Source organism: Manis javanica, chromosome 12 (genome assembly GCF_040802235.1).
Source record: "Manis javanica isolate MJ-LG chromosome 12, MJ_LKY, whole genome shotgun sequence".
Lineage (NCBI taxonomy): Eukaryota > Metazoa > Chordata > Mammalia > Pholidota > Manidae > Manis > Manis javanica.
The window spans coordinates 72,380,992-72,390,974 of record NC_133167.1 but is presented as its reverse complement, the minus strand read 5'-3'; the positions used below and the strand labels follow the sequence as shown (position 1 = coordinate 72,390,974).

At 47.0% G+C, this 9,983-nt stretch overlaps 1 long non-coding RNA gene across 1 annotated transcript; it reads left to right on the top strand.

Annotated features, from left to right (window-relative positions):
• Positions 1-46: 46 nt before the first annotated feature.
• Positions 47-6,895, top strand: LOC140845106 (uncharacterized). The gene is made up of 3 exons (XR_012123800.1): positions 47-200; positions 3,980-4,159; positions 6,220-6,895. It is a non-coding gene; the product is annotated as an uncharacterized lncRNA (long non-coding RNA).
• The last annotated feature ends 3,088 nt before the right edge of the window (positions 6,896-9,983 follow it).

The following is a 9,983-nucleotide window of genomic DNA, read 5'->3' as shown; positions in this document are numbered from 1 at the left end:
GTCACCTCACAAAGGCCCCATCTCCAAATGCCATCACACTGGGGCTATGGCTTCAACATGTAAACTGGCTTGGGGGAGGGGAGGACATGAACATTCTGTCCATGACAAGAGCCATGAACACTTTCAATCCAACAACCCCTCACTGCCCAACTGGTACAAGGACCTCCCAGAGAGATACAACACTGAGCTGGCGTGATGTCGTAAGTGTGGTGTGTTGGTGTGAATGAAGCATGATGGGAATGGGGGGGTCTGTGAGGGCCTCCCCTGAGGTGCCGCCACGGCCCGATGGGAAGTGGGAACATTCCAGACAGAGCAGAAAGCTCGAGAATGCTGAACTGACTGCAGCGTGAGCCCCGTGGCGGGAGGGTCGGAGGTGAGGTAGGGGTGCGGCTGGAGCTGCGTGGTGTGGACGTGGTAGTGCCAGGGCTGCGGGCTCCTGGAGGGACTGGCGCTTCAGTCCCTCTGACTTTGCCTGGAGGATTGCTTGGAAGTAGGGAAACCAGCTAAGAGGCTGTTTTGGTAAGGAAGGGAAGAACGTGGCCCTAAGCTGCAACCGTGACCGTGAAGACAGGGTACAGGCAACCGGTCCAAGAGACTTCTAAGTCAGAAATGATTGTTTTAAAAACTCTGGTGAACTGAACATGGGGAACAAAAAGGCGAGAACCAGGAGTGGCTGTGAGGCTCCAGGGTGGGGTGACTGGGCAAGTGGGCACTGTGATGAGTGGAGGAGCCCACGGGGCAGTGAAAGGAGGGATGGAACTGGCCTCTGGACGGCCTGGGTCGGGGGGCACCTGGGGGAGGTGCTGCTGGGAGAGGGGCCGGGCCAGGTCGGTGAGGCGGAGTTCAGCACGGGGACTGCCTCTGCCCCCCTGAGAAGCGGTCGCAGGGCCAGTGTGGGGACTGGGCAGGAGGAATCTGGTCCTGCTCGCTTCCCTGCACACCTCCTGTTTCTGGCATTTCCCTTTGGAGCACAATTATGTCCGTTTGTTCCAAGAAGATGCTGGTGTGGCCACTTGGCCATCTCAGTTGTTTTCATACCTAAGTTTCTAGTCCAGACTCCCATGGTTACACGGGTCAGAGAACCACCTCGAACTTGCTTAAGAAAAATAGAGAAATTACTGGCTCATGAAGCTGAAAAGTCCAGGCTGCGGCTATCTTTGGACACATCTGGGTCCAGGAACAGAAGTGATTTCATCGAGAATCTCTCTCTCTCTGGCTCTCAGCCCTTTTTTCCTGTATTTTTCAGGTGGCTGTGGGAGAGCAGGGGCAGATCTCCCAGGGCCACGTAAGCCTCCATGAGCACTTTGGTTTTTATTTTGAGTAGGATGGAAGTCGTGGGGGAATTCTGAGCAAGGCACGCTGTGATCTGACTTACATTCGAGCAGAAACACTCCAGCCAGGTGCTGAACACAGGTGGCAGCAGGTCAAAGAGGGTCAGGCAGGCAGGGGTGGAAGCAGGGAGACCAATCAGGAAGACTGCACATTCCAGGGGAGCAAAGCCGTCCTTCAACACCTGCCTTTGCCTCCACACCCGTCCAGCAACCACCTCGTTGCTCATTCCCAGTCACAGCTAAGCACCTCCCCACGGTTCATATTGTCTCCAACCTCATCTCCCCTTGTTCTCTCTTGAACTCGCTCCAGCCACGCTCTGTGCACATCAGTCCACCTTCACTGCCGTCGTCAAGGACACCAGCAGGCCCACCGTGAGGTCTGTGTGTCCCCACATCCAGTGGCCAGTTCCCAGACCTTTTACTCGGCCATTTGCCAATGACTGCACTTGGCAGTCACTTACTCCCCTTTCCTAAATGTTCTCCTCGCCTCTGGGAAACCACTCTCTGCTCTACTCCCTCCCGGTCAATGGTGCCTTTCTGCCTCCCCTGCTGGTTTCACCTCCTTCCTCTGATCTCTAGGATGGGGCGCCCAGGGCCAGTCCGCAGACATCAGTGTGCTCACTCCCTCACTCTTAAGGAGCCAGATGCCATCTGTATGCTGACAACTCCTAAACGTATCTGTCCAGCCCAGAACTTTCCTGTCAGTGAACAGATCCGGGTACCTGCTCATCATGTCCCAGTGAATATCAGGTGTTTCAAAGCTAACATATCAAAACTGAGCTCCTGAGGTTGGCTCCCAAATGTGCTTCTCCCCTAGTTTCTTATCTCAGAGAATTAGTGACGCCATTATTTCAGTTGCCTATGCTAAAACCCTTGGTACCATTTCTGACCTGCTGTTCTCTCTCACACACCCCTCTATCCAGCAACAGCCCATTCCCAGATCTTCAAAATTTATCCACTTTCAACATATATCCAGAATCTGACCATTTCTCACCACTTGCATTGCTACCATCCTGGTCCAAGCCACCGCGATCTCTGGACTGGGTTGTTGTGACAGCCTCCTCACTGGTCTCCCCACCTCTGCCCTTGCCCCCCGTGACCTGTTCTCAGCACAGCAGCCCTTTAAAAGCATGAGTCAGATCATGTCACTCCCTAAAGCTCTGCAGTGAAAGCCAAGCCTCCCAGGGACCTGTAAGACTCCCCAGGATCTGAGCCCCCGCAGCTGCCAGCTCTCTGACCTTCAGCCACACCCTCGCTGCTCACATCTCTGCAGCCACAGTGTTCTTTTTTATTCCTCTAAAACTATTCAAAATACTAAAGTTCAGTAAGATAGCCATTTACAAGATAAATATGTAACTGTTCATAGCTTTCCTAATTTTCCACAATAAGCAACCATAAAAAATATTTTTAAAGAGCCTACTTACATATATGGCAATAAAAGCTAGAAGATGCCTTTGAATAAATTTATCAAGAGATATACAAGGCCTGCCTCCATTGTGGCTAAGAGATCAGTTCTGGAGTAAACTGCATGAGTGTGAATCTCAGTTCCAATGTTTACTAGCTGGTGACCTTAGGGAAGTTTAACCTCTCTGTGTGTCTATATTTGTAGAGGAAACTACTGAAAAAGTATAGCACATGTTATTAGCCCTTCTCTGGGTATTTAAGTTGCAGCCTAATTTTGAGGGGGCCAGCTTCCTAAATTCTAAGATGGAGCTGACAACACCTGCTCCTCAGAGTGTGGGAATAACCGAGAAAATGTCACATGTTCACAGAGCACGCGTTCTGCCAACTGGAAAGTGCATAGCAAGAGTCGTTATAGTGGTGACATCTTTTTGTCAACAAATCTTTCCATGTCTGCCACATTCTCTCAGCCAGAGCACTGTAGGAGGAAAGCGCATCCTCAAAACCAGGTACCTGGCTTTATCTCAGACGTCACCGGAGGCTGCGCCAGCTCTTAAGAATCAAATGAGGTTCCTCTGAGTTTCACATTCCGCAGCCCAGTCAAATGCTGACTTCTTAGGATTTGGGGGAAGAAATTCTTTCAATTCCTCAGGTTCCCCTCTGTGTCTAGAGATGTCACTTACAGCTCTGCACCTCACTATGTTGACCCATACTTGAAACTTAACACTTCTGTTTGTTGAATCCTCTTTTGCAAAAGCATTAATGAACAAAATCTATTTCCCTGAAGATGTTATATTCCTCCTAAAGCAAGAACATTTCTTTGCATAGGCACAGTGAGCAACTTCATTATCTATCTTAGATATTTTTGTTTTCTAAAGACTTCTTTGTGACAATGCAATGCTGGGAATGTCTTTCTCTTTCTTCTCCACAGTCACCCAGCTGCACCAGCACCTCTTTCCAGCCACTCCCACACGACCCTCACCCATCTTCAGATTTCTTTCCCTTCCCAACACAAAGCAACGCCACGCCCTTTGGCTCCAATTAGGTGTGCATGAGGCCAAAGCCTTCTGCTTTAACCTGATCCTGCACCTGCCCTGGAGGAGGTGTGGAGATAGAAACAGCCTGTCACACGTGCCTAAAGCTATTTACTGACTTGTGGTCAAAACGCTAAGTGGTCTTTGTCATGTAGTTCTGTGGCCCTGTTCTTAAAGGAATTTGCCTTTGTTGTGTTTGTTTTTATTCCAAAGGTGTCCCTCAGCCAAATGTAACTTGGTGGAAGAGAGGAGGATCTCTGAGTGACAATGTTTCCTTGCTTTTCAATGGATCCCTGTTGCAGAACGTTTCCCTCAGAAGTGAAGGAACCTACATCTGCACAGCCAGCAATGCTCTGAGAAAGGCAGTGGCTGCATCAACGCTCCGCTTTCTGGGTGAGCATCAGTCTTGTTCTTCAAGTGCCCCCATCCTGTGCAGGAGGGGGGATCCAGTTTGTTGATTCTAGAGTCAGGGAGTAAACAAGAGGAACATTAAATGGTTCTAACTATTGCTGCTATGCCCACTTTCAAACAAGCTCTCAGTCTAACACTCAGTCTTACCAGTTCTTCTCTCAGAAGGTCATGACATCCTTAACACCTAAGAACCTGCCCTGGGGTATATACACTTTTCTGTCTGGAATCAAGACCCTTCATTTTCTGCCTCTGCATGGGCTTAACTCCTGACCTGACTGCCGTCAATAAGCAGGCTCTGAGTTCTGTTCAGTCAGTGTGGTTTCATGCCCTTATGATTCAACACGTGTGCGTGTGCCAGTGCCTCCCATCCCCTCCGGCCACCTGGACTCCTGTGTGGATCCTTCTCTGGTTCTCTCTGGCCTCCCCTTTTTCTTTCCCCACTGCTTGGTACCTGGATAAGTCCGGACACACTTTGCTCTCTAATTCTTTTCTTTTTTATTCATATCCCACAGCTGAACTGTGGGCCCCTTACTGGTAGAAACCATGTCTGATGTGTCTTTTTCAAACCTGTAGACATAATATGAAGCACACAGTAGGTGCTCAATAAATATTCATCAATTGAGTCTTAAGATGCCTCAGTATTCTAATTTGGAGAAGGTCATCTCCATGTGTCTCTGGTTCGGGTGACAGGCCGGCTCCCACTGTCTGCCCGGCTCTCTGGGGCTCACTGAACTCTTGTCACCAAAATGGACTTTAAGTTCTCTGGCTTTTAGGACTCCATAAATAATACTTCCCTTCCCCACCAGAGCTTGGAACCAGTTGAGAGTTAATCACAGAAGTCGCCAGATGGACCTTAAAGATCTTTTATTATTCCCCTTTGTATCTTAAGCACCTGGCACAGGTGTGTTAAATAAGTGTTTCATAAGTGAATTAAATGAGCCATTGGCAAAACTGGTATGAGATTATTGAACCCACTGCTGACCCACAGGGATGATGGAAAAGAGCTTTCTCTGTCACTTTTCTTCCTGGTGGTTCAAGGAGCCCAGAGATGTGAATGGATGGGAAGGAACAGCGTAGGGGCCTGGAATAGTCGTCATGCGTGAAGCACGTTGGTGGTCATTAGCCTCTTTGGTATTTACAATAACACGGTGTTGTGGGTGGTAGTTTTTAATCCCGTTCCACAAATGAGGAAACCTGAGGCTCTTAGAAATTTGTTCTGGAGCCCAAACATGTGGTTTCTTTCAATACTCTGCATACTGCCCTTCGTGGGCTCTCAGTGTTCATCAGCGAGGCACCAGTGACCCTCCTGGGACCCTTCCCAAGTAGCCTCTGTGGTCTTCTAGGATCTTGGGTCTATGGAACTATGGCAGATTTTCATCAGATGGCTCGGCCAACGTGCCTCATTCCTGAGCACCTTCCTCATACTCTCTAGCGAGTGCCAGCCTTTGCCCCGCATCCCCAGGCCATGCAGGAGAGAGCACGGCTGTCCCAGTTCTGTCTGCACACCTCCTCTCAGAAGTCCCTCCAGCCCAGCAGCCCATGCCCTTGGTAGCTTGAGTGAGGAATCTAGAGTGTTGCACATCCACAGCGCCCAGCAGTCTTCCACCATCCTCCTGCTGTTCTGCATGAGCTTCATGACCATCCGGAAAACCTGCAGTCCTCACCACGGGGGGCCCCCTTACACGGCCCATTCTCCTGCTCCATAGGGGTGGAGCTCTGCCAGACCCAGATGCTTCCTCCAGCCCCTTGCGGAATTGTGGTGAATATACATTTTCCATTTTGTTAGTTAGGCTATGAAGTCTGAAACCTTGCAGACATGCCCTGTGTTAGCACAGTTAATAACCAGAACAAAAACCCTATAGTGTTTTTGTTCCACCCCCGAGCCCACACAGAGCTCCCAGATCTGGGTGAGCCTGGGCACCCCGGGCACTCTTTGGAAAGGTTTCTGTCCTAGTAGCTGTAGTCTTTAAGAACGCGCAAACTAGAGCAGGAATTAAGTAATTTCTAATTGGTAAACAAATGTTCCTTTTTTTCCCCCTCAGGACAAAGACGGCCAGACAGTAAACTTATATTTTCCAAGGACTGTAAAAATCATACGCTGCAGGCATCCAGCCCTGGAAATGGTAGCAGCGACGCAACACAAAAACCGCTATCTACAGGTCTGGGATTTTGTCTGTTGGGGGATTTGATGTTTGTAAGACATGTGCAAGGAGAAGTATTTACCTAAAAGACCCTCCATGTTTTGTACTCTGCAATAAGTAAAATTCTTCCTAAGCCTTGGGCCAATGTTCCCCCCATGCCCCTCAGCCTTCTGTGGTTCAATTTGTTCCTTCCATATTGAAACTTTTTTTTTTTAATTTTACACTTGAGGAAGCCCGTGGAACTCATACCCAAATGTGCACCATCATTTGTGATAATACAGGTATTGATCTTCCCGTTTTGAGACCATTGCCAACTTGGTCATATCAATAGAGGAAGGATCTGCTGAGAATTCTGGAAACAATTCTTTCATTTTTTTCCTCCCACATAGTAACTTTGTTATTTATCAGCACTTGGTCAAGAAAACCTAATTTACATTTTTCAAGCTTGCAGTACTGTTCGGGGGGGCCAAGGGAGAGAAGTGGAGTTAAGAAAATCAGAAATGCTAGATTCACAGGAAACCAGTACTGATGGCCTCAGCTCCTTATAGCTCAAAAATGGGTAAATCATAGGACACACAGAAGCTACCAGTAGACCTCATGAGTTATTATGAATCTACTATATAGAAACAATGGTGACTACATCATTTCAAAAATATGAACAAGTGCTTCTCATTTGCAGAATATGTCCTACAGAATAAATCTCTGCCAATAGGAATTATAGGAACATAGTTCCTAGACTTCCACCTCCTGAGATGCAGGGGGAGCATAGAGGGGAAAACAGTGTCGAGCCACCAGTCAACAATCCATGTAATTTATGACATCATTATCCAGGGGTATTTGGAGGATATACTTCTTCTCTTTCAAGCATAATACTACCATTATTATACTCACTATTACCCATTCATTCAACATTTGTCTAAGCCTGTTTGGGCTGCTATAGACTGGGTGGCTTAACATCCAGAGACATTTATTTCTCATAGATCTAGAAGCTGAGAAGCCCAAGGTCAAGGCACCAGGTATCTGTTGAGTGCATGCTGCCCGGTTCATAGACAGCCCACTCTTGGCTGTGTCCTCAGCTGGCAGAAGGCGTGAAGAGCTCCTGGGGGGTCTCTTAAAAGGACACTAATCCCATTCATGGGGGCTCCACCCTCATGACCTAATCACCTGCCAAAGGCCCCACCTCTTGAGCTCATCACATTGGATGTTGGGTCTGACGTATGAATTGTGGAGGGACACAACATCTCTGGCAGCGTTCAGCAAGTATGTGTCTAGTACTCGCTCTTGCCAGGACCGGAGATGCAGACGTGACCAACCCCGAGAGAAACTCAGCCTACAGAGGGAGGTGGTCGTGTAAACAGGTGCTGGAAGCAGGACAGGTACTGTGATAGGATGATGGCAGCATCAAGGAAGAGGCCCTGACTGTGTGGAGAGGTCAACCAGGTTTTTATATAGGTCACGATGTTTGTTCCGGGAAGGTGAAGAACATTCCAGGCAGAGGAACCAGGATGTGCAAAGGCAGAGAGAAGTTCCCTATGCCATGGACTGTGAAGATCAAAGGAACTCCTCCAAATCAATTAATAAAAATGTTGGACCATCATGAGACTGAAACTGATGGTTAAAGCTGAAGCTTTGAAATATTTAAAAATTGTGTTTATTAACACTACCTGCATTGTTCTATCACCTCCTACACACATGTGTGCATGCACGCACACACGTGTGTACACACTGTGAAATACAGCCCTTCAGAGGATCCTTACCTTAGCATTTCAAAGAGACTCATTTATTAATTTAACAAATCCTTGTTGAGTCCTTAAGATAGAACATGCCTAGTAGTGAACAGGACAGAAGAGATCCCTACCTCATGGACTTGGCATTCTGGCAGGAGAGATGGACAGTGAACATGTAAGCAAATAAATATATAAGATATTTCCCCATGAGAAGTGCAATGACAGAAACAAAACAGGGTGGTGACATGGTGACTGGGCCAGGCCGCTTCGGGAAAGGTGGTCGGGACTGACGTGAGGAGGCCGTGTGAGCTTAGGCCCAAAGGGTGGGCTAGAAGCATCCGTGCAGAGATGTGAGCAGGGGGCATTTGTGGCAGAGGGAAAAGTAAGCTTACAGATCATACAGAGGGATCAAGCTTAATATGGTGGAGGAAAGAAGATTTAGGTGATGGGGGCCTGCAGAGGAGGAGGAAAGGGGGGTGGGATGAAGATGGAGAGTTGCTGAGGGTCCAGGTAAAGATTGGAGTTTATTCCTAAAACGTGGGAAACCATTGAAGAGTCTTATATGGGAGTGAGTAGCTAGCACTACTTTTCAAATGCATGTGTCAAAAATTGCCAAGCATAGAACAAAAACATATCAAATTGGACCTCATCAAAATCTTTAAAATATGCTCATCAAAGACACCACTGAGTATACAAGTAGATAAGCCACAGACAGGAAAAAGATTGGTGGATTATATGCCTGATGAAGAACTTGTATCTAGAATATATGAAGAACCTCCTTAGGTTAGCAATGAACTCTCCCCTCCCTACCAAAGACTGCAGGCATAAGGGCCTGAACAGACAGTTCACAAAAGAAGGCATACAGATGGCATCAGGGAAATGAAGGTCAAAACCACAATGAGATATGATTTCACAACTACCAGACCAGTGAAAACAAGAAGACCGACAATACCAAATTCTGGCAAGGATGCAAAGCGACTGAAACCCTCCTACACTGCTGATAAGCTTGTAAAAGGATACAACCACTTTGGAAAAAGATATGGCCCTTTCTACTAAAGTTCAACATAACCTACCATTCGCCCAGCCACTCCACTCAGCTATTGATTCAAGAAAAATGAAAACATGTTGACAAAAAAACTGTGTAGGAATGTTCATAGCAGCCTTTACTTCATCAAGGCCCCTGACAGGAGAATGTACAAATAAACTGGTATATTCATACAATGGAGTATTACATAGCAATAAAGAAAATGAACTGATATGCACAAAAAGAGGGATGAATCTCAAAATCATACGTATCATATCATGTCATACAAAGTCCAAGAACAGGTACCACTAATGGATGCTGATAGAAATGAGCAGGTAGTTGCCTGGGAGGGGAGGGGAATTGATTCAGAGAGGAATTGGGAAGCTTTACCAGGTAAGGAAATGTTACTATACCTTGCTTTGGATCATGGTTATGTTAATAACTCATAAAAGTGCACACCTGATACCTGAACATTTTATGGTATATGAATTATACTTCAATTAAAAAACCCATGCTTTTTAAGAAGTGCATGTGCATCCTGCCTTGAGCTGTCAAGACATCTTGGTGAAATGCAGCTTCGTAGAAAGAGCCAGATTTGGAGTCAGACATACTTGGGATCCAGTCCAGCAGTCAGATGAGTGACCTTGGGAAAGTCACTGAGAATGTCCAGTTTCCACGTCTGCAAATAAAAATAATCTAATTCACAAGATGGCCATAGGATTAAATGAAAATCTGCTGTGAAAAGTGTCGAACTCAGTACCTGTCACCTGGGAGGTTCTCAATGAACAGCTATTTTAAAAAATGATTTTAAATAAACTGTAATCCTGGGGACCCAACCCAAACTCTCTGTGGCTCTGCTTTGTGGATGATGCCATGTGCAACCATAGCAAAAATTCTGGAGCCAGGAGGAAAAA